The following is a 25,714-nucleotide window of genomic DNA, read 5'->3' on the forward strand; positions in this document are numbered from 1 at the left end:
GTTGAAATAAAGGATCTGTTCTTCCACTCAGGAAGCCTCTCACACACATAGGACCAACACAGTATTAGCTTAGAGCATATGGCTAAAAATTTTGTCCTTTCTGCTGCTTTACTTTGTTGATACTTTGCCTTAGGTAGGGTAATGCATTTATGTGCTCAAGAAATTGAGGGCTTTTGTGCTGTAACAGGAGATATTTAACTTTGCTGTCAGCACCTGCAGTAGGTGATAGGTTATCTACAGATATCTACCATGCACTGCTTCCATTTATTTTTTTTTCCTAGGTTACCCTGAAATGTTAGAAATTAATTCCTGGAGTCAGTGTCAGCTAAAGTGACAGTGGATCAAAGCTGTGAGACAAATTGCTCATCACAGTTCAGGGAGCTGACTCCTCTGTGCAGGCAGCTGTACATCACTGGAGGCTCCTCATCCCCCCCAAGCTCTGCTCCTCAACTGCTGCCAGTGCTGGGCAAGATCATAGGTGGATTTCTGTAAAATAAGCTCATTCTAAGCACCCGTCAGAGGCATTGCTGCATCTTGGAATTGTTATTTGTTTGGTTGGGTTTGTTTCTTGTCACCCTATTTAGAGCCTGTGTCACTATGCAACAGCCTGAACTACATAAACAATGATGTTAATCCATGAAAAATGAGAAATTAAACCTTGGCAGGATTCTAGTGATCCCTGTCCAGGTTCATCAGATGAAAGCTCTAGTTTTATTTTTTTTTTTTTCTGGCTTTTTCTAAAAGCTCAGAAGCACAAAATTCATTTAGCTTTGTTGTCTGACAGTCAGAAATCACTCTTGCTGATAGTGAGCTTGCTTCATCTGTTAGGGAAAGCAGATAAAAACATTTTAAAAAACCCCCCAAACCAAACCCCTAAAAACCTTTTCCAAACAGTCACTTTGTTTCCATTAGCTCACCAGTAATGTTCGAATCCTTCCCTTTTGAGAAGCTGCTCTGAGTGAAATACTGTGCTTGTAATTTTTTCCCTTCAGGTATTTCCACTTTGAGCTGTTCTCGTAAATTAATGTTCATTTTGATTATCTGTGTGAGATCTGGGTTGGTGTGTGGTGAGTCAGAGCATGTTTGCTGTGTGAGCTGGAGGCTCCCAGCACCCCTGGCTTGTCAGAGAAAGTGAGAGAAATCAAATCTTGGTGCCTTTGCTCTGAGGTCAGCTGGGAGACACCGCTGCTCGAAAACGGCGATTTAACGGCGCTGTGACATCCAGCCTGAAAACTAATGGGACACAAACTAGGAAATCAAAACAAAGGCAGTGCTCACAGAGAATGGGCCACAGATGCACGGCAGGCTGTGTGTGCAGCTGGCAGGGCCATCACAAACTGCTGCTCAAAATAGCTGTCCTTCACAAAGGCAGGCTGGACTGGGGCTTATTCCCTTATTTACGTGTCAGACCTTTAGCAGTTTGGAATGAGTGTCATTTGTGAAGGGTGTAGGGTACAACCTAAATACTAATATTTTTTAAAGTCACAGGTAGGGCTTTGTTTGCAGTAAACGAAACACATCTAGGCCAGAATGTTAACAAATATAAACCAATGCCCAGCCTGGATGTGTGTGCCTGAATGCTAGTTTTAATGTAAATTACAAACACATAACAAAGAGAGGTCAGTTTGAGTTCTGTATGTTACATTTAAATTGTGTTCTGTGTGTTGCATTTAAAGCACATTCTGCATGCATAGCTGTAAAGGGTGATTTGGAGTTTGTATCAGGATTAAAGGATGCTCTGTAATCTTGCATAAAATGTAGCCACTAAGATCTTTTTCTTGACACATTCATCTGTCTCATGTTTACTGTGGATGGAGCTGGTGCCAGCCAGTCTTTGGATGCACACTCATTCTGCTGTTGCAATATGGATCATATTCATCCCTGTCAAAATACATATTCAATCAGGATTTTTATTCCAGCACAGAACTTGACCCTTTGACAAAAATACGCTTGAGTGAAACTAAACAGTGGCTCAGAATTTGCTTATCTTTTTGTTTGCAAACTCTCTATTTTCAGTTTACTTAGAGAATGTAAATATTTCTCTACAAAGTGTTATTGGAAAAATATTGTAAGAAATATTTAAGCATTTTAAAATTCTTAGTCCTCAACTTACCTCCCAAAATGTACATTTAAGGAGGCAACAGGAGTGGATGCCTGGAAAAGTGACAGTGGAACCATCAGACCCGTATTGGGATGTGCACGTGGTGAAAAGATGACTTTTTTAGGGCTGGCAGATGCACTCACTTTACAGGTCATTAAATTTCTCATCATACAAACTCAATCATCTGCATTTTTGAAATAGGTTTAGAATCTCAAAAAGATTAGACAGTGTGAAAAATAAATGTAGAAGTTGAAGTTTTGATAGACAAAGCATAATTTGATAAATTCCATAATGATCCTATGGAAGTTTATTCCTGTTGTCTAACTCCTCCATATGGAGGGTTCCAGTCTAACCTTAGGTATATCACTGCATGCACAGTAACACCAAACAAAATTTGTATTTGCCAATCTGCTGAGAGATTCTGATTCATCTGTCTGTGCTCTTCAAGGAGAGAATCTGTAATTTGTGCATGAGGATATTGTCTCTCTGGATGTGATGAGAAAACTGCATCCTCTTAAAAGGATGTGTGTTCTGCTTACAGGGCTTGTTTTGCACCCCCAATTCCTTCCAGAGGTGAATTTATCCATAATTAGTTGTTCATTCTACCAATGGCTTTTGTGCCCCTAAGCCAACTAAAAGAACTTTTCTTTGGATCAAGGGAGTTCTGAGATCTGGGTTTGAAATGATGTCTGTTACAAAGCACAGCCAGCTCTTTCTTCTGTGTGAATCTGTCATACTTGGCCAGCTGTTGTTTGAGACAGTTATTCCAGGAAGCCTGTCATTGTATCTTTTTAATATGTTTTTCTTTGTTGTTGGGGGTTAAAATGATTTTTAGTTCTTGTGAAAAAATGTTCATTTCTGTTTGCAGAATGAGTTTTTCTATTTATGGACAAAACCAGTAGGGTGGTTCATGGTTGCTCCCAGGACCTCTCAGAGAACGCTTTTCTGTGGGAATGGGCTCAGTGATGACAATGGCTTTGGCCAGAAATCCATTTACTCGCTAAGTGGGATACAGCAGCTTACAGGAAAAAGGACTCCAAAGCTCCTTTCTTTCACCTCAGGCTACATAGCAAGTCTCACTGCATTGTCTGCATTGTGTTGGCACTTGGAGATTTTTTTTCCCATTATATGTCTGACAGTGAAATAGAAAGTAGTTCATCTTTCTGAGGGGTTTTTTTTTTGTGGGCCAAGGATAGTACTTGTAGTAGAAGTCAACTCTGTTTCACTGAAAAATTAATAACATTTTAAGCATGTCTGCACTTTGGTAAGACCTATGCAAAAACTGTAAGATGCATACTCCTAGGGGAAAAAAATTGCCTTGTAATATCAAATTTTCAATTGTTTTAAAATTCTGGCAACTGTGACTGTGGTTTTGGACAACAAAGATGCTCCGTTTGCAGGTTTGATCCCTGTGTGAAGGACCTATAAAAGTTGGTGCTCAGTTTTAGGCCAGCTTATGGTGCTGTAAAATTCAGTTTCTGCTAGAATTTCATCTCGCAGCTATACTGTGAAGAGGATAAAGCAGATGATCACTGTCAGACACCTCGTGAGGAGCTGGTGAACAGATCAGCTGAGCCAGCCATCCCAGCATGTGTGCTGTGAATGTAAATGCAGGATTCTGGAGACGGAAAATGACCACTCTGCTTCCCTTCAAGGAAAAAAAATGCAAGCAGAGGTCACATCAGAGTGAAATTTCATTTACTCAGCCCATAAAATGAACACATTTTCCTGCTCACATATAGGTGCCAAGACTTTTAAAGAAACTGTTTGAAACACTGAAGATCTTAAGGTCCCCAAGGAGTTGTGATAAGAAAGAGAAAAAGGCAGAGGGCGAGGTGTCGACAGCACATCTGAAATCTGCTTTAACCCCAGTGCCCAGCAGCCACATGAAGAACAGTTGTGGAATGCTAAACTAAAGCATGGTTGAGGAGAGGGGAGGAGGTTCAGCAATTTGCCTCCTCCCAGGTTCCTCAGTGACAGTGACAAATGCTGGAGCATTCAGCCAGGCTGTGTGAGGGCATCCGGGGCTTCCGTGCCGAGATGGAGGTTGTGGGTTCACTGCCCTGCTTGGAATAGCCAGGACAAGGCACTTGTCCTGTTCCACCCTCATTCTTCAGTGAGTCAGAGGAAAATGCCATGCTGCTGAGAGGATTAATGTCTTCAAGGTGCTGAGCTACTGTGGGAATGGGGACCATGTATTATTCATTAATTATTAAAGATAGTTTAGAAGCCTGCACTGCTGCTGGATGCCAGTACAGCCCCCACATCTGTGCCTTGCCAGAGGGCTCTGTCCCATCCAGCCCTGCTCAGCCACACACACAACCTCTGGGTGTGGGTATTCCTGCCCAGACCTGGGAACCAAGCCAAGGGAGAGGTGAGATCTTGCTCTGGTTTATTAACACACTGACAAGTATAAGTGCTTGCCTCGAACTCTAACAGTAAAGAATTCCTACATTGGTGTTTGGTAAATAAAACCCAGCACAGGAGAAGTAGTGGAGATTCAGGAGGAAACAAGAGGTCTTGAGGATTCTTCTTTCTGATTCCTGAGTAATGATTGGATATTTTGGGACTGGACAAAATAGTGAAGCATTAACAATCTTCACAGCTGAGAACAGTGAGAATCAGCCAAAAACAACCATTAAATTCAGCACACACTGTTTGTTTATTGAGCTAATACCCTTCACGCTCTTTCCCTTTTCTGGTTGGTTTTTGTTTTTTTTTTTTTGTTTTTTTTTTTTTTTGTTTTTTTTTTTTTAATTTGGTAAAAGAATTGCTCTGATTGTCCTTACCACAGCTGTGTTTTAGTTTTGTGTTACTTTTCAACTTTGGTGCTCTCAGTCCTCTACCAGGTGGCAGCCATCATGCTCTTTATTCCATGCTTCTTATTGATTTGGTCAAAAGTAATTAAAGAGATAATTTGTTCTCAATTACATTTCCTTGAATTTCCTGAGGCTGGAAACTCTGCTCTCCAGCTGTGTCTTCCCCCAGTTCTTTCTCAAATTAACTTTGCTCTCACTCTGAAATAAAACAGAATAACATGATCTTTTTTTGTTTGCTGCTTTTGGATTGAATAGAGAGTCTGTGCTGTAGCAGATATCGATCTGATAATTTTATTAGGTATTCCTGCCTTGGTTCATGAACTCTCATGTTTTTAGCATAACATTGCAATAAGAAATCCCGTGTTAGACTAGCAGAAGTAAGAAACCAATTTTTTTTAAGATGTTTATGGATGTTTCTGCTTTCTGAGTGTCCTTTGTGCCTGAAGGGTTCTTTTCAGCACTTCTGTAATCTATTTTGAACTCTAATAGCAAGGGGGAAGCGAGCAGTATTATGGTGCAGATGAGGTTTTCTTCTTTTCTGTTTAACAGTGATTGCATTAATTTCTAGTAGAATGGATTTTTGGCAATTGAAAATGGCTTTGGGACATTTGGTGTTCTGGGAGATTTGGCAAGAACATTTGTAATTTTGACTTAACTGGGGTGAAAATATCTAGAAAACATTAGCTAATGCTGAGCAACGTTGTCATTGCCAGTAAGCAACCAAAAATGTGCATAAAGGGCTTTGGGAGAGTTGCAAATATCTAATTTGTCCACACAAATGCACAATGTCCTAAGACCACAAAAAGGACAGAAACAGATTACAAAGATAGATGGCACAGAGAGATGTCATACCTAAAAACCTAAAACAGAAGGAAACTTTTTTTTTCCTTCCTTATTTGCATTGGCTTCCAAGGACACATTTTAAGATTTTTAAATCATCTGAATGAAAAGAGTTTTTAAAGACTGTAAAGATGCCAGATCAAATTATGTAGTTGTTTAAAGGGTTCAAAGTTACTGTAGGGTAAATGCACTAATAGCAATAATACTGCAACTGTGATCAGTTTGATCCAGTTATTTTACAAAACTTACCAACCTTGCCAGAACTAGTAAATAATCCTTGAAGACAAGAAAATAAAAAAAATTCTCACAGGAGTATGACAAATGGAAGCAAATGGATGGAATAAACAATCCCAAGCTATTCAAGATGGTTTTGTTATGAAAACAGGGTTTTTTCTGTACAGGTGCTTTCCATGATATCAGAATGCTTTTTCTGATATCCATAATATCAGAATCCTTTGTGGATGTCCATGGAAGAGAAGTGTTTTAATTTTCCCATTCTGGGCACAGGAAGTGGAGGCACGATGAGCTGTGGAATTCATCACAGTCAAGAAAAGGCCTCTGCTAGCTGGAATAAGGTGCTAAATGTTTTATTTAGGGTGTCAGAGGAAATTCCTGACAGAGATGAAATTGAATCTATTTATTCTGAGTTTCCTCCTCGTGCTCTCGCTAGCAGGCAACCTTTGTCTGACTCCTGAGCTGTCTCCTTCCATTTGGCTGATGTGTCTCCACTGACAGTAACATGTTCATTGGAGTGCAGAGGGACACCCAACAGGACTGGAACTGCTTAACTCATTAAAACTGCCATGGAAAAGCAGTGGGATGAGGCCCCTTTCTGTGGGTGCTGGCACCATTCTGACCAGAGCAGCAGAGTGGGAGCTGCTGCAGCAGCTCTTACCAAGTGCTCCCCTTGGCAACTGAGATCCTCAACTGCAAAGTGCTTTGCATTATTGATATGGCACAGCACAGCCTTAACAAATCAGGTGTTTTGTCTTTGTGCAGATTTAGCTGTGGCTTTTCTCCTTTTTTTCTTAAGCGCTAAAATAGTGTTGCTCTGAAAGAAATCTAAATTTTCTGCAGTCTATTCCTTGTCACGTCCTTTGTCTTGGAGCCTCTTGTGTTTAATTGAAAATTCTCTTTTGGTCCTGATGTCTGTTCTGTGTTCCCACTTTCTAGTGAGAGGGCAGGATGGGTCAGTATTGAGCAGCAGCAAGAAAAGAGGATATAGGGGGAAAAAAAATCCTGAGTGCTTGGCTAGAACACTGTCTTTAAAATTCAACATTTAGAATCCTGCCTGCAGAACTGCAGCAGCCATCTCTGTATGTGGTGTTTTACAAAAGCTGCCTAAACATTTTCATAAAATCAAAAAACACATTTTTTTGAGGTCAATCTTGCGTTTGGGTGACTAAATGTTGTCTCATGATGAGGCTGTGCTGATTCATTTTCAACAAAAACACATTCAGTTTGCAAATGTTATTATAATATTCCTGGTTGAGTGATATATTGTCAGGAAGAAGAGTGCAATAGGTGTGTCAATCTGCTAGTTTTGACAGTACATATAAACTTAATGAGTTACCCAGAATGAAAAAACATCATTAATTCAGAGGAAAGAGGTTCTTTCACCTGCTTAAACAAACAAACAAAAAAACTGGAAAAATCTCAACACTTACAGAATAACATCTGCAAAGATGACAGGTGTGTGACACGGGGCTAATGTTAACAAAAGGATGGATTTGTCAGAATTGAGCAATTTTTAACCTCCAGAATTATCTAGATGAGAAAGTGGAAGTATTTGTGAGTTGTTAGGGTGAAATCTAGAGTCTACAGAAGAGGGGTTGACTGAAAGAAATAATTTTTTTTGATCCAAAAAAAATTTGCAGGAGGCTGCAATTTTCTTTCTAGAGGTGAGGAGATCAGGGGAGGAATTATTTGAGGCAGGGAGCAGGAATGCCATGGGGTTTCTGTGAGCTCTGGTTGCCTGCAGGTCCTTGGGAGGGCACGGAGCTCCACCTGCTGCAGCAGCAGCACTGCAGCCTGGCTGCCTTCCTTCCTCCCACCTGCACCTCCATCCCAATGCTCAAACATCACCATCATCATTCCCACAGAAAACGTTCAGGTCATTTCCTCATCTAATCTCTCTTTATGATAATGTCTCCTGTATTACTTTATGATTTTTTTTAAATTTATCGTTTCTCACATATGGAGCTGTACAAGTTTTTTTTATATATGTATCAGGAAATGATCACTGCAACAGGCTTGAAGGAAATTAGATGAGCTATAATGAAAGTCTTCTTAAGCTGAAGACATTTTAAGTTGAAGACACTAAAAAAAAACCCCACCAACACCCAAGCTGCAAAGACTGCTCAGATTGTCACAATAATGTATTGTTGAGTTTAACAAACGAGACACTCCAGCAGTGTTCTCTGGCTTTATAACTGCACGGCAAATTAAAAAGAGAGTGTTCTACTGTTCTATAATTACGTCCCGTTTTAAGCTCAGATTGCACCCTTCCAATTCATGCCGCTGCAATGACAGATAATATTGAGGAAAATAAGTTTTTTCCCTTCTGTTTCCGGAGAGGAAGGCGATGGAATCACCCCCTCAGGGCCTGAGGGAGGGCACGGAGCGAGGGACCCTCCCTGAGGGAGGCCGGGGCAGTCACAGCTCTCTCCCCTTACCCAAGGCCTAGCAGAGTTCACTGGCCAGAGGCAGGAGAAAAGGAAATGTTGCACCTCAGAGAACAAAATTTTGATCTCTGTGGCATTAAACACTTTAAATGATTGCCATTAAACATCTCCAGCCCGTGCCTGTGGTCACCGGTGCTTTCCCGCCATTGAAACCTGAGGGCTCCATTGCGGCCCACCCTCAGCCCCTCAGTGGGGAGCGAGCCTGTCAGATTCTTAATTTGTATTAATTGTGTCATCTGGGAGAACTAATGGAACCTGGCTGCTGGCAACATGTAGCTGCTTCTGGAAATCAAAACAGAAAAATGGGGAAAAAAAACCAAAACCAAGCAGGTGTCATGAACAGAGCAGACTGGAAATTTCCTGTTCCTGAGTATCCAAGTCAGGTTTCTTCTAATATTTTCTTTAAATACAAGGTGTGTAATTTAAAAAAAAACCCACAAAAAACCAAAAAGAACACAACAAAATAACCAGTGCTGTGAGTGTCACTCTGTTTCATGCTGTTCCTGGAGCAGAGGTGATGAAAAAGTTGGCACAAGTTCATGGATTTTGGGGGTGTTGTTACATTTTGTGCTGTGGGATGGGGCTGAGGAGGTGCTGTTCCAGATTACAGACGTGCCAGGGAAGACAGCCTTAAGGAAATGGTAACTGAAAAGGAGAAAAAAGATCAAAGGGTGTTCAAATACTTAGAATTTATTGGATTTTTGACTGAACTCTCAAAAGCCATGTCCCCTGATAAAAGTTGAATATTACTCAAAATATGGAAACTTCCGTTTTTAAAACCAATTTGCTTCTGAAGCAACTTCTCTGAAGGTGTTCCACCTGCAAAATCTGTTCCATCCATCTGGCACCTTTGTACCTTCAAAAGTGCTGTGAAATTTAGAAGGGCTTATCAGAGGAAATCATTATTTGTCTTTTAGCATTATTTATGGGTAGATCAGTTGTGTTCATGAGTGTACAGGAATGAAGTTAAAAACATTTATGTTTTTATGCTGGAAATAATTTTTTTAAGTGCTTTGTCTAGTAACTACTTTCTAAAATCCAGTCTACTTTTGAAAGCCTGTTTCCACAGATTAAGACATTTAATATTCAAAACCTGCTTTTTATTACAAATTGTTACAATAAATAACTTTGATCCTTGGGGGGAAAAAAAGTCAAATTGTGATTATTAAATTTATGTAATGACAAATACTTTTTTTTTCCTTACAGTTCAGTGTAAGAGATTCTTGATGCTGAATGTGTCCGGTAATCTCTGGTTGGCATTTCCAGCAGGTGAAGCCTGGGTACCCAAGCCACTGCTCCTTACATTTTGAACATTTGTTCTGCTGAAATCTTAGATAGGAACATGATTTTTTAAAGTTTTGTGCCTTCTTAAGTCAAGATTCCAAAAAGCAAAATGTTCTCCTTCATTTTTTTTTAAGTACCTGAATGTTCTCAAGTTTTGCTCTGTTGTGCAAAAGCTACACAGCAGAGCAAGTGTTCCAGCCACAGCTCTGAGTCTGCTGGGCCCTTTTTTGTGCATTTGCTCTACCTGACGTACATGGATGAAAGTTCTGAGGGGCCTGGAGCTTTGGATTGCTTGGAATCAGTGAATGAGCCCTTTGATCTAAAACTAGTGCAGGAAGGAATTACTGTTTTCATGCTCTTTTTAGCTTGAACTCCAGACACAGCTGAGTGATCTGAAGTCTTTTTTTATTAATCTACCTATATAATTTTTTTTAATAGGCAGGAATATGTCTTTTTTTTTTTCCACTTGAAGAAACTGATGGTTGAGGGAGTTCCAAAATTGTGCCTGTGTCTGACTTGAGGGCTTTTTATGGGTCTGTGCCTTCCTTGGGGGTGAAAGCACAGACCCAGAATAGAGGTGTATGACAGAGTACACCTTCAGGGAAAAGCAGCTACAAGTAAGTAATTTTCTATTCCCAGGTTTGGAAATTGGATATTCTTTTTATGTCAGACAGAGTAGTCTATATAATAGACTCTCAAGAGAAAAGTTACATTTCTTAAGCATTTAAGCATAACAATTTATAAAGCATACATGCATTTTCCACAACTACTTCCTACGTGACTCTATTTGTGCACCAAAGACACTTCCTGGCATACAAAGTTGCCTACACCAGAGTGGTGGAGACACTTTTGCTCTAGTTTGCATCTCGGTAGAAAAATTTACTTGCACTACTTAATTTTGAAAATTATGTGTAACTTTTGTAGTTTGTTAATCCATGAGTGCTCAGAGCAGCCATTCTTTAAGTCCAGGCCATTGAACAAGCTCTTCTCCCTGCCTGGTATTTTAATGAATGTCATGGTTGCTCAACTTCCTGCAAAGTCTCTGTCAAACTTGAACTCAGACTTGTTTCCATGCTGGTGAGATGACACAATGCTGTCACAGGTGATGACCAGCTCAGAAAATATTTGGAACCCTGAGACTGCACATACCTTCTCTGTGCTGAGCTGTCCTTAATTAATGCTGTCATGTTTATTTTCAGTTTGGTGACTTTCAGTCTGATCCACAGGAACCAGGGAAGATGCTCTTCCCCTTCAGAGAACTGGGAATGGATCTGAGTCAGGGGAAGGAACCCAAAGCACACAGAAACTTTAGTCAGCCAGGGCTGTACAAGGTTTACAGTCTTTTCCTAGAAACCATCTTCTATTGCCACTAGACACAAGAAACCTCTGATCCAGCAAGACATTTCTTGTGGTCTCATTTCAATAAATAAATAAACATTAGAAACCAAGCAAAGGAAACAAAACACCCACAAGCAGGGGGGTCTGTTGAGAGAGGCTTTGGCAGAGTAAACTCCCATTTAGGCACTGGTACTCTTAATATATAAAAATGTGTTGTCACCCAGGTGTCACCATTGGCACTACAGGTGGGGCTTAAGCTGAGGTTTCATTCTGCTTTTCTGTGGCTCTCACAAGTTCTGCTTGCACTCCAAACTTCCCTACAGAAACCACTCACCTTATTTTCTCAGAATTACCTTAAACACTTGCTAAACTGCATAATAAGCCTTGGAGTAGGTGACTCCAGGGTTTTCTAATTTTTTCTGGAAACTTCTGACTCCCATCAATGGATGGGAGTGTTAGTCTAAGGAAAGAGATTCATTTGCAATTGAACAGCAAAGAGTACAAAAAGATGATTTACATCTGGCAGGGTTTAGTTACAGCCTGCTGCAAATAGAACTGACAAATTACCCCTGCCAGCCCCAGCAGGGTACAAATTACACGAGTGTTTACAAGCTTCTGAGACTTTAAGTCTTTGAAGAGCATTCACTAGGGGGAAAAAAGTTGAATTAAAGCAAGCAGCAATAAGACAGACGTCTATATAAAGGCTTAATAATTAGGTTAAATCTAAGCAAATGTGGCAGTCGAGACAACGTGGGATATTGTAGCAGCATAAGTTGGAGAAAAATTAAGCTCTTGCACTGTTTGAGATTAACTGAATAAAAGTCAGGGAAGTTAAACCAGTTTCTTTGCATGTACTGCTGTAGAGAAACCAGAGCTTTACATTTCACAATAAAGTGAAATTTAAGTGGTTTAATTGTTCTAAAATTTTTATGTGAGAGCAATTTCTAAATTTTATACCATTTACTTGTGGTAACATTAGATTTCACATACTTCCCTCTCCCTTCTCTGCCCCCAATTATTTTTATTATTCACTTAGTCAACTGAATCAGTTTTAGTGGATTTTCCCTTGATAAACTTAACTGAAAATAGTAATAAACTGTAAACAAAATAATAAATCCTATGTATTTTGAAGGCTGGATAAGCCATTTTAGTAAAGCATGGCTTGGTTTTGCCATAAATGCACTGTTAGTTATGTTTGCCTTCAGACATTATTCTCTGCTAAGTTTCAGAGGGATTGTCTCCTTGAGGACAAGTTAAAGTTCTTTTGATGATAACCTGCCAAAGATCACTTTACTTCTTGATCTACGAGTTGCAGGTGCTTGGAGCTTGCTTTTGGTTGCTTTGCATTCTTTATTTTCAAATTAGTAGGAAGAGAAACAGCTGCAAGTGTTCTGTATGTGCAAATTCCCCTCATTTAATTGGTATTAAAAGACCTGCTCAGCTTAAATAGTAACACATTGATTTGTAGGTATTTAGATGAAGCAAGATGGACCACTCATTTCAATGCAAGTTACAGGATTTTTTACGCATAGGTAGTATTTGTTCTTACTATTTTAATTGAATTATTTCTCTTTTTAAAATCTTATTTCCACTCTCTTAAACTTTTATGAATGCTAATCTGATAAATCTTATAATGCCTAGTATTCAACTATGTGCAGGCATTGTCCTGTTCACCTCTGCAGCACTGATAGGTATTAGGTGGATAAATATTATTAATCTCATGGCTAAATTAAGGAAGTCAAATTGGGGATGTGAGATTAAATTGTCACTGTTACAGCTGCAATTGGAACTTTGGGTGTCTCAGGGAAGTAAATAGCCAACTCACTTTACTAATTCTTCTAGACTTCAGTGCTGCCTCTGCTTCTCTGATTTTATTTCTAATTTCAAAGTTGACCTGTTAAATTAGAATCTCCAGGGGAAGACTTTTTGTGAGCTGCAGCCCATTACTCGGGGGGAGTGCAGTTGTTATATCTAACAGCTGGACTGTTTAGCCTGGTTTTACTGAGGACATTTGTTTCCTAGGCCACATTATAATAAATGCAGGCCCACCTTCCACTGAATTTTTAATGGTAATGCAGTCTGCAAAATTATGTTAAACGTATATTTTTTAATGATGTGAATAGATTTGATCTTAATGTGTTTTGATGTCATCTTTTAGGACATATTTAAAGGACTGTGGTCCTTTATGTACTTTATCAGCAGAATTGTGTGTTCAGTCCTGACCAGACCTGTCCTCCAACCCACAGAACACTGTGGTTTTTGTGAAACTGTTCTTGGCTATAAAATTTGGGTTGCAGAATCCCTTTCATTCCTGATGCAGAAGATGGAAAGAGCCCAATTTAATTTTAACATCCCAAGCAGAGTTTGCAAGGCTGGTAAGTAAGAAACCCCCTACCTGTTAAACATCCCTTGGCCATCTTCTTCTAGTCCCACAAATTTAACTTGCAGCTGCATTCAAAACTAAGTCCACATGCCTGGGTGGAAACATTTCACAGTGAAATCATGTTAGCCATTCATCTTAAGGGTTTGTTACTTTGGCTAAATCTAGAAAAAAAGAAACAGTAAGAATGGCAAAGAAATCAAACCCCAGAGACGTTTTAACCAAATATTGAAATAGGAAGTTGCAGGAGAAGATAATTTCAAATAAGAATGACTATGCTGCTGGTTTGGATCAAAGGCCATGTCAGCAATGCTTCTTGTAATAATTTCAGACATTAAAAAAGGAGAATGGAAAATGCAAGAAATAGAGAAGAAAACTGGAGTTTTCTTCTCCAGGGCAGCAACTTTTAATCTCAATTAAAGCAGTCAGGCTAGCAGAGCAGCATGCTAATACTTACTACAGAGAGTCAGTGAATACAAATGACCTTCGTGGATTTGGTTTTTGCTGCTTTTCCTCCTGATTGAAAAGGACACCCAGCAGTTGTCTTAATTGGATGTTAATTGATACATATTCACAGGAAGTAGAGTCTGTGATCTTGCAGCTTGTTTGTATGAAAGAGTATAATGGAACGAAGTGTGAGGAAGTTTTTTAAATGATCACAGTGACATAGCAGAGTAGTAGGAATTATTTTAAAATTATCTCAGAAATGTTTGAGGAGTCATTACCGGAACAGACTTAGCTGCATTCGCGCAGCTTTAATATTCTGCCTTACACATTAAAAACATAATTAAACTAAAGATAAACCTTATAATTATGACCTCATACCTCCTGTCAGTAATATTCTCTTACAGTTTCTTGAGTCCTCATGATGATATAAAAGAGGATGATGAGACAGGATGCGAACTACTCATCTTTCAAAACTATCAGTCACTATTCCCAGGTATGAAGCGTTCCCTGATGATGGGCACAGTCACTCCAGGAGACCCCTGTTCCCTCCTGGGTATCCTTCTACCCCTACACAGCATGGAAACATGGGAAGGAATTTGCTTACTACTTCCCAGTGTTGGATTCAGTGGGTTGAATGCAGTGTGGCAGCAAAGACACCACCTTTGTCCTTGAGCATTCAAATATCTGTGGCTTTGAGCTAAGAATTATGTTTTCATTTCTATTTTTACTAGAACTGAGTAAACTCAAACAGCACAGCCCCTTCAAAATGCCATTGAGCTCTGAGGGAGATCCTGTCTTATTGCTTTGTTCCAGTGACACCTGTAAATGGATGCAGAAATAATGTTAAGTAATCCCTGCTTGCATGAGCATGTACTGTATGAGAACCAAGAAAATAGAAATTTTTCTAATTAAAAAATTGCAGGAGCATTAAGAACTGCTACACAGCAAGAGAGACTACAAAACTATTGGAAACTTGTAGTGGTTAATCCATAAATAAAAGAAGGTTACCATAAACCACTTCTGAGACCAACTCAGCCCCCTAAGACCTTGTAAGTGCATTGGACATACTCCTGTTCACAAAAACTAGTATTTAAAGTGAAGCATATTGCTTCAAATGAGACTGGCTGAAAACACCTTTTTTTGTGTGTGTGAAAAGGAGGTATGAAAAATGATAGAAACTAGAAACTTTGCAAGGACAGTCATCTAAGCACAGGTGCCATGTAAAAATGACAAATTGTGGTCATCCTCAGTGTCTAAGAATTGACCCCTTTGAGCTGCAAGCCCAAAGGGGAAGTGTCTGTGCTATCCATGAGCCAGCCAAGCCCTGCAAAGGGCACACAGAACCTCTGCATGGAATTAGCCAGAGTCAGGGAAATGCCTCCTGTGCTCCTGTTTCCCTGGGCTGTGCTGGTTAGATAAAGTGAAATGTCAAACTGCTGGAAGTTCAACAGTGTTCAACCAGCTGCTTTTTCTGGTTTAAATTAGGAACTGGATTGCTCTTTAAAATGGTTTCAGTTTCCTGAAGGCAGATCTCTAAAAGCCACTCTGCATGCAGAAAGCCCAGCCTCTCCTAATCCATCCTTTCTGCCTGGAACAACAGACTGACTGTAACCTGAAGAGCAGTTTCTCCTATTTCCTTTCCTGATAGTGGCTGTGGATCTCCCTTTAGTACAAAACCATTTCAATGGGATTGAAATGGCAGCCTGTACTGACAGACTTTAATGTGTTATTTTTGGAGTTCTAGTAACGACCTTGTCTGTCCTTACCTGTGAATCTGTCCCAGTGCTGCTCTAATATATGCAGACAGAAGATGTTTAATGTTTAGGAGCGTGATAAGCTGGCATCCCTTAGTGCATATATTTACTGGAAGGTACAGTGGAGTCTATAGGAGCAGGCAGGAAAGAAAAGGGAGAGCGAGGCAGTGCTGAGAAGGTGAAGTGTTTATCTGCCAATTTTAGTTTCCAGTGTATTTAATACTTTATAATGTCAGTTGCTTGGAAACCAGTGTTTTGTGCCCTTTTGCTGCTTGGCAGAAATCACTCTAATTGGCATGTTTCTAGCACTGTCACTGCTAGCGGTTTGCAGCATTTTTTTTTTTTCTCCAGAAGCAAAATTTTTCTTTTACATGAATGATGGCTCACATTAATTAGACAGCAGTCATGGGGAAAGACAGCCATTTAAGTGTATGGATGTATGAACCATTATCTCTATCATCAATCACTGGGAAAGACTGCTATTCCTATCAGCATTTCTGCCTTTCCAGAGGCTGTTCCTTTGAGTCTCAATTCCTTTCCTTTTAGGCAAAAATACTTGTTTATGTTTGAGATTTCTTGAGTGGAAATAGTTCATCCTTATTAGATTTCACTACTTTTCTAAACACAACAGCGTAATTCCACATTTCTGGTACCCCAATGACACATTGTCACTGGATGCTAGAACAATGCTGACATGTAAAATGAGGTTTCCATTATTTAGCAGTAAAATGTCATTGCTCTGTAAATACCTTAATGTAGTAAAGCAAGACATTAAGTCATGAGAATTGTTTTCTACTTTCATATGAAAATCTTGAAGCAGCATTATTTCCTGGTGGAGGATCAGGGTCCTCACTGAAATTCTGCTTAACAAGAAGTGAGTTTTTATTGGTAATATGAACATAAGGTCACTATTGTACATTATTACAGCTAGAAAATGGAAACCCCAGAAATTGCCTCGTGATTTTTTATTTCTTTTGAAGTTTTGGTAATAGCTTACCCACAGCTTTATTGAGAAAAAATTAAAGCAAAGCTCTGAAATATCACAGGTCTGTTATTTTTATGCCCTTCATCAATACAAAACTGACTTTTTGGTGCTGCTCTGGAAGCAGTTCACCCACTCACCTTTGTTTATGTACTCCTCCTGAGACAGGCTTTTTGTAACTCCTAGAAACCAAATGCCTTTGGGCTTCTCAGTGTTAGAGAACCTCCTCATTTTCCAGTGAGAGGTTCTGTCTCATTTCACAATGGAAGCAGCATCTGTGTTTTAACATCTTTGTAGTTAATTGAAAACCACTCTGAGACACTTTAAATATGCAGCACTACGTGAATGCATCTACCTGTGACATCTCCTGTCACAGTGTGGGTGGTGTTTTGACTATTGCAGATCTTTATTTCCTGCCACACAACCTTCTGTGACTGTACCACAAATTTGCTCATGTCTTATTTGAACTTGTTTCTTGACTTATTTCCCAGTCAGCTTTCCATGGATAATGTGCATCTTTCCCATTATGCAAATCCCGGTTTTGTTTTTTAAACAGACACTTGAGTACAGAATATTGTACTTATCTGCAGGAGAATAAGATGGAAATCAACATCTGAACAATGTGGGTATTCCAGATTGTTTGTCTGTCTTCAACTGCTCCACACAGATGTTGATGTGCTGCTACTTGAGTTCCTTGGCAGAACCATCAGTGGTTCAGCCTGGTAAATGATCACAGATGTCTGAGTTTCTGGGGGTTGGTTACCTGCATTTAATAGATTTTTAATGTCGTTATCATCTGGTCTTCAGCAAATTAAAGAAAAGTGGGAGGATGAATGTTTACCCATTTGGTTCTTAGTGTGTAATTCTTCAAGCATTGAATGGGAGCAGTCCCCACTGTGTTCCTGATTCCTTGTGTGGGCATCTCTACCTTGGCTGTGAACACTACCAAACCAAAATTTTAAATTAATTTGCCTTAGTATCTGCATTTGAACTGGGAGTAGTTGCAAGCTTTTTCTGTCCACATGCTGAGCTTTTAGAGCATGACCCAAATGCAGAGCTCAGTAGTAGGACTTGCTGGCTCAGGCTCACTGCCACGTAAATTCAACTTCAGGGCTTTTGGTAATTTCAGAAATAAATTTCAGGATAATGTGTGTACCCTGTAATAACTCACTGAATAATTTTAAAGTGAGCAATGCCCTAATTCTCCTTTACAATGAGACTGCCTTACACTGCTCAGGAAAGGTGATAGAACAGCCCTAATATAAATAAATTTGGGACATACTGGCATGGATATAAATTACAATGCTGAATGTAAGGCCCTGCAGTACTGAGTGAAATGGTCAGCAGCTCCAGTATTTGCTGATAAGAGAGTGGAACTGGTGTAAATCAGTATCACTGTTGACAGTTTACAAGAAATGCAGGCTTTGCTCTCCCATTGTTCTGTGCGTGCTCTGTAAATAAGAAAAGCACTGTGTACATATGGATTTTCTTTAACCTTGGCAATTCCTGCAGTTTCATAATTATTTGCTATTTAGCTGTTACAGCACCTTGTCAGAAAGTTAAGGGACATGGAAGAATTGTTTTAGCCATTAGAATGCAGCAACAGCTCCACTGGAGTCTGATGTGTTCTAAAGCAGATACATTCAACACATATTTTGGGGACTGAAAGGATTAAAAATAAAAAGTGTCCTATTAAAAGTGAAACAGCAGTGAGGGCAGTGGTGTGTAATCAATTGAAATCTGATTAATGCAGTGTTAACACTTGTGCTCCTGCAGAGAATTGCCATGACATCCTGAATCCTTCAGCTTGTCAGAACTTCCATTTTAATATATGTTCAAAAACACCAGGCTCTCCAGTACCATGCTGCCCCCAAAACTACAGAAGGGTGTGTAGATTTCAAGTTTAATCCAAATGAAGTCAGCTTTCTGCTCTCCCTGCTTCCTTCTCTGGATATTGCTTTGAAATCTTCAGGGTCCAGATGCTCACTGTCCTCATTTGAGATTTGTGATGGGATCACAGCTCATGATGGCACGGCTGCAAATGATGCAAAGTGCTCGTTTAGAAGATTTGTAGTGGGTTTTAATACAGTTTTAGTCTGCTCAGGAAACAGTTCAGCTGTATTTGCTGTAGTTTCAAAGTTGCTGCCTCCTGCCCTTTCTGGTTTATAACAAAATGGATTGTTGTACTACATTTTCTGCCACAGAGAACACTTACTGGCAATGGTGGAAGTTGCAGTGTGAATTAAATTGCACGTGTTGTTCGCCTGGGAAGCTCCTCTCCAGTTTGCCACTCCTGCAGCAAGCCAGGCAGTGCCCACCAGGGCCTGGCCTGCTGCCCAAGGAGGAGCTTTTATGGCTCCAGCAGGGAATGGCTGCAGATGCACACTGAAATGCTTTTATGAAAATAAAGGAAATGGCCTTAGCCTGTGCTCCCAGTGGCTTTCAGAGCAGTGACACACAGGTTTCATTTATATTTACAATTGGCTGTAAGCCTCTGGAAAAGGCTGGATTGTTTCTAACAGTGTCTGGAGCAGGAGATGTTGTATCATTAGCTTTGTTGATATAAAGGCTGATTCTATTAAAGAAAGAAAATTGAATAAGCCATTTTATGAAATGGTGGCTAAAAATTTCCATGATCAGAGAAATACCTATATATGCATTGCTTGATAGCTACCTAATGACTTTATTTACTGCTTAAAATATTTGTTCACCAGGAATCTTCAGCCTTAGAGAGAGAATCAAGCTGGTGTAAATTGTCTGCAACTCCAGCCTTGGGGAATGGGGCAGAGGGAGATGAGCAGGAAGAGTGAGAGGCTGAAGCACCTGGTGACACCAGGATTGCATCAAACAGTGCAGCAGCCAAGGGCTTTGCAATTTTCTTCCCATTTTCCTGGCTAATCTGTTCAGGCTGGAGCCAAACCAGCCGAGCTGAGCAAGGGGGTGGCATCACATCAGTGCTTTAATAACCATCTCTCCCCTGAATTTGTTTCTGCATGCCATAGATCTGACATTATCAACTATAAAATTTGATCTTCTGCAACAAATACAACCTTACTGTGATTCCTGTGAAGGCACTGAAGATGACCCAGGGTACTTAAACAAGTGGAAACTATGTAAAAAAAAGTAAAAAGGCAAATATCTAGCTCATCCTTACCCTAAAGAAAAAGTTTCTGACATTGCTATCACAGCTTCCTAATATTTTACTAGCACTTAAATGATAACCAAGACAAATTTAGTATTTCCTTTTATTTTTATGAGTAATTTCTTAATCAAAAGCACCAAGAATCCCAAATCTTAGCAGTAAAAGTTCAATTCCCCAACACTTTAATGGTCAATTAACTGATGACCTTGAGTCTCTAAAGGATTTACAGAGTAATTTGGGAAGTACATAGTTACACCAAGCTCTGAAAATACACTTGCAACCAATTTTCTGTATGTGCAGTACACTTCTGGGTCACTCCTTTGTGCATGTCTTTGACCCTTATCTGTAATAATATATTCCTGCAGAGAAAACTGGAATTATTCCACAGTACATTATTAGTGCTCAGAAAACTCTTTTAATGTTCATGCTGATAAAGATATTAATGTGGAAGAATTAGACATATCCTTTTGTCTGAACGGCACTTGAAAATCTGTGTTGTGACTACAGTTGACTGAAGCTCAATTACTTTAATAAATGTATTCCAAATTTCACCTTGATTACATTTGCATTTTAATGAAGGATTCTCGCCTACTTGTCAAATAGGCAGCCCAGCTAAATTTATTAAGTTATTGTATAAACAGGTTATTGTGATGCCCAAATTTAAATGGAGAAATATTTGATGTCATGTTCCAGCAATATGTGGTAAATCTACAGTGTATCTCTGTATTTTAATTTTGAGTTTATTTTACTGGGGTTTTTAAACAGCCCATGAACCTTTAGGATAATTCATAAATACCCCAAAAAGATGAAATTATGGGTAGGCATTTTGGTGTATTTAATCCAGATGGTTATTAGAGCTCTTTTATATGTTGCATTGCTGTTAAATGTTCTGGTTTTTATTTCTTTTGCTATAGTTGAGAAGGAAGGAGGGAGTAAACTGCTTCCTTTGAGAACTGGGGAATTTGGTGTCTGAAATTGCAGAATCACAGAACGTGCTGAGTTGGAAGGGACCCACAGGGATCACAGAGTCCAACTCCTGGCCCTGCACAGGAGCATCAGCAACAGAGCATCATCATATCTGTGCCCAGGAGTGATGAGCACCTTGTGGCCTTTGGGTGCTTTAACTCCTCTGGTAAGAAAAGAGAGGTATTACTTGTCAGTAAAACAAATGAGGCCCAGCTTTCGAGCCTGGATTGTGTTTAAAAGAATCAATACAGTCTGATGACACCTGATTCAAAAGTCAGCAGCACATCCACTGCCAGGGAAGTGTCCTGTAATGTGGGGTAAGATGCTCCTTGGACTTGGATCTGCTGCTACTTCTTTACTACCACTTTACTCTGAGGCTGCAGAGTACTGTGTGCCAAATCCCTTTCACTGCCATCATCTATTGCTTGTTCAACTTCTATTATTTTTTTAACCCGTGTTGTTATCCCACAGGCAGCACAGCATGGTCATTTCTTTATTTCCTTCTCCAGCAGTAATGCCCTGCCTGTTCCCTCCAGCTCACTGACAGGCTGCACTGGCACCTTCCCTTTTCCTCAACACTGCAGCCTTCCAAGAGCATGTGGGATTCAGCAGTGAGCAGGCAGCTGCAGGGCAGTGACAGCTGAGCTCACACAGTGAGGCCAGTACTGCCAGAAATTAGAATTAGGCAGGGTGGTTTTGGACCAAGGACTGGACAAAGTGATGCCGAGCTCAAGACATCCAGTAGTTCTCCTGTGTGATGCTGAAAGAGATAAGGGAAAGTTCTCCCAGTTCATCTGGGGCATTGTTCTCCTTTGTTATCATAGTGCCGAGGGAGAAACTAATGTTGAACTCTTGAATATAGAAGAATGTGAAATCACCTTTAAATTTAAGTTGGTGAGCAACAGAGAAATCAATTAATTTAATAGTGTGTGATCAGAGCCCTGCCCAAGCTGTGATGATTTTTGGCAGGCACCACCTCAGTTCTGTGAAGCAAGGTGGAGAATACTTTCATGTCCTTGGTCAGGAATCACTGAGGAGGAAGAGCACACAGAAAGCACCCAGCAGGCTTGGGGCACGTGAGAAAGAACTGAGGTCCAGCCACCCAAATATTCCTCTGATGTGGAGGAGTCAAGGGAACAAATAAACATGTAAGTCAGCTCAGAGGCCCTTGGGTGATCTGAGCCAGTGATTTTCAAAGGCAACAGTTTCCAGTTTCTGTCATTCCTGGCTATTGAGGCAGTTCCCCTGGATGGACTTGAAAGGGATAATGCTTAAAGTCTGGGTAAGTGAGCAGCTGTAAACTTGGCAAGGGTGGGGGGAAAAGTGCTTGAAGTGGTTTTAAAAAGAGGACCTTTAGAAGGCAGGAGGAAGGTGAGTGAACTCTGGAGAGGTTTCATAGCTACCTCAGAAATGAGGAAAAACCTGGTGAGCTTGTGCCATGCTTTTGTTTCCCCAGTGTGGGACCCCACAGCACTAAGAATAAAATAGAATTATACTCAGCAGGAGTAGCTGGGTTTCTTCATGACTCCACACCTATTGCTTACAACTTTCTTCAGGTTTTCTCTCCATTTTATCACTGAATTGTTTTCAGTCCTTTGGATCCCACTGCACCTCTAATGTCCACTGTAACACTGGAGTTGTCCTCCACCTGCCAGCCCTCACTGGGTGATGATAAAATCCTTGCTCAGCAGCACAGGGGACTCTTCTGGAGGTTACAGACCTTTGGGGCTTTGGTGCCTCAAAAGCTCATCAATCTCCAGCAGTCTTTGCTCATCACTTTGCTGTGGCTTTTGTCACTCCCAAGTACCACCCTCCTCTCATGAACTGATTCTCAACTTGGAAAACTGACTTTCAACTTGGAAAACTCACTCTCCAGTCATCAGCGATGCCATTATGCTCTAGTCATGAACTGAGACAACAATATGTAGCCATTATTAAAAATAAGAAATAAAATCTTTCCTGAGAGTACAAAAAAAAAAAAAAACCAGATTAAAAAACCCAATCTAGTAGTACAGACAGGCTGAGTAATTCTCAGCAGAAAAGTATCATATTTACTAGGGTGACACTGATTATCCAGCATTCTAAATGGTCCTTAATTGAACAGTTAGAAAAGGTGGGAAAGGAACAAAGTATTCCTGGAGACAGTGTGATGGAAGGAGAAAACAGGTCAAAGGGACTCATGCAGTGAATGAGCAGCACCCACAGCCTGTAAAAATCTCAGCTTCTGTTACACTGCTTTGGCCAAGACTCTTCTCACTGGGGTGAATCTTTTCAACTTAATATTTACTATTTCTGTGCTGACAATATGGTAACCCAGGAAAAACTGAACAGAATTTGAAGCACATCTTGAAACTCTGGCCTCAGGTATATAATCCTACCACCTCCAGTGGCATGATTCCAACAGAAAACAAGTGAAAACAAAAATGGAATGCCAGCAGTGTGTCAGCATCTGTTCTCAAACAAATCAGTCACATTATTTCCTCTGCCTCCAAATCTGATTTCACATAAATGCTTAATTGCAAATAATAAGCAGTAGTATAAATTTGTGGATACAAATAATACTGTATTATAATTTATAAAGTACTGTAAGCATATTAGAAATAAATGAAAATTATATATCCTGATAAACATAGAACTATCCAACTCTCAATATTAATAAATGCTAATAAGTACAGTCATTAACAATTTAGAAATGCATCTAAGTATTTTTTGAAAAGCTAAGAAGGGGAGGAAGGGTGATGAAAACAATACACAGTTTTATTGGCTCTGCCTTCATTTCACATACGACTTTTTTAACTTCAGTTTTTCTTCTTTCCCACAGGAGACAGCCACATGAAGAAGTCAGGAAAGAAGAAAAAAAGATGACCTTCCAGTAGTTTATTACTGTTTATGCCAATGTCTGGACTCCAAACCACCCTGGAGCAAAAAGGTACATTTGAAGGAAGATTCATGTCCTGCTCTCCATGAGTGAAACCCACAGTGACACAAACCCATCACAGGTACACCCAGAGCTGCTGCTCAGCTGCTGAAATTGTATTCTGAGAATTTCAGGACTTGGTGGGATACAGTTTGTCTTTACTGGCAGCAACTGTCAAATTTTAACATTAAATTATTAAATCCTGAAGAGCACCTTGTGTGTTCACATGTGCAGAAGCACAATCACGTGTCATTTGCCTTGCTGCCATTCACTCAGCAAGTTCTAAACTGCATAAGGTGTTTTATGTGGTGCAGCTTTCAGGATTGGGCTCATTTTGAGCAAAGGCTGTGAAAATTAAAATTTAATCAGCCAAGGTAAAAGTGGGCCTATGAAAGCGAGAGAGGAAAGTGCTTGTACCATGTTTGTTTCTCTGTACTTTGGATTAGTCACTAACACACAATCTGGTCTGTTCTAAGTTCATTAACCCAATTGCTCAGCAAATGTGTCTTTATATATTTACATGGAACAAGCTGAATGCCAAAGATAATCTTGGTTTGGAAAAAGATGAGCTCAACGTTTTAAATTTGCACACTGTTTTTACTTAAATGCAAAACTTAGAGGCTCCTGTAGAATCCAAACCCCCAAGAATCCACAGCATAATGGGATAAATGTCAGAATTCTCCTAAGTTTGAAAGCACTGGGCACGTCATCATAAGCCCATTGGAAATTTCACATCCCAAAATATTCTTTGAGGACACAGAGTTATGTATCAGGACTAGAAAAACCTTGAGAGGTGCCTAGAACCCACTGGGACAATTAAAGCTCCTGCTACAGAAATAATTGGATGTGTCTGTTTGAGCCCACACGGTGCCAGCTGGGCTTTTTCCCTGCCTAGAATGTAACATGTTGGTTTCTCCTCTTTCCACTGAACACCTTCTCCAACAGCTCTGTGCCACACACTGGCTTTTGGAAGCTTTGGCTCTCAAATCCAACAGTTTGACCCATTCCATACTGACCTGCTGGAATCCAAGGGGAAGGAGTGAGGTACTGGGGATCTTTTGTCCTTTGTATGTTGTTGTTTCTCTCCTTCCAAGAAATAATAACCATTTCAGTGGAATGTTATTAATTCAGTACTATGCACCAGAAACAAATCCTGGACTGGCTTTGTCCCTGTGCAGTCAGCAGGGAGTGGTACAGTCAGACCTGCAGCACAGCATCCTCCTCTCTTATTGCAGCTTACAGAACCAGGAGAAAACACTGAGATCCCTGCCAAATCTGTGTTTTCTTCCCTTTTTCTCTTTTGGCTAATAAATATGCAAATTAAATACATTTAGTAATAGATGTATGTATATTCCCACAGCCTTCCCTTGAAGGGTTATCCCACTGAACTCAACAGGAATTCCATATACATTATCATTACAGAACAAAGCCAGCTATTAGGTGATATTTAGTAGCTGATTTTATTCTATCAATTATGTATGACAGTGATGGGTATTTTGTAAAAGATCTCTTGCTTCTGAACTTTTATACTGCCAAAAGTAAATAGTAATTTAGATTTTCAACATTTTTTTCGTCAATACAATAGTGTTGACATAACGTGTATTTAAATTATTCATGAGTGGTTGGTAAGAACAGTGAACAGTTTATGCTCTGACTTGCAGGGTAAAGCTCTCCAAAGCTGTTGTGTTTTCTGTCTGTGTTCTCAGCCAAGACAAAATGTGTCTATGTATAACAGAGGCATAAGAGTAGAATTATGCAGAATTAGCCTGATAAATTGGAGGACAGAGGCAGTCCTGGTGTGTGTGGTGAATGGCTTTTTGACCCCTTTACATATGGGGACCAACCAATAGACTGGGATAAAGGAGAGTTTGTCAGCAAGACTCCCAGGTACAGGCTGGCAGCAGGGTATAAATGCACAGAGCCCTGGATTTTCCCCAGGTTTTCCAGTTCTGCAGCCCCTGCTTGCAAAATTCCTTTTACCTCTGACCACTTGACAGACCTGACAGAGTCTTCATCTGTTGGCTCTCAATGCAGCTCACTACAAAACTAGATAATCTTAA

The 25,714-nt window shown here is 40.0% G+C and overlaps 1 long non-coding RNA gene across 1 annotated transcript in view; it reads left to right on the plus strand.

Moving 5' to 3' along the window:
• LOC135454810 (uncharacterized) overlaps nucleotides 1–21,406 on the plus strand; it is a 32,514-nt gene extending 11,108 nt beyond the window's left edge. Inside the window, exons 2-3 of the long non-coding RNA XR_010442201.1 lie at nucleotides 20,686–20,903; nucleotides 21,247–21,406. This is a non-coding gene — a long non-coding RNA (uncharacterized LOC135454810). The remainder of the gene's footprint in view (nucleotides 1–20,685; nucleotides 20,904–21,246) is intronic.
• Nucleotides 21,407–25,714: the final 4,308 nt, after the last annotated feature.

Source organism: Zonotrichia leucophrys, chromosome 15 (genome assembly GCF_028769735.1).
Source record: "Zonotrichia leucophrys gambelii isolate GWCS_2022_RI chromosome 15, RI_Zleu_2.0, whole genome shotgun sequence".
In the NCBI taxonomy this organism is placed as follows: domain Eukaryota; kingdom Metazoa; phylum Chordata; class Aves; order Passeriformes; family Passerellidae; genus Zonotrichia; species Zonotrichia leucophrys.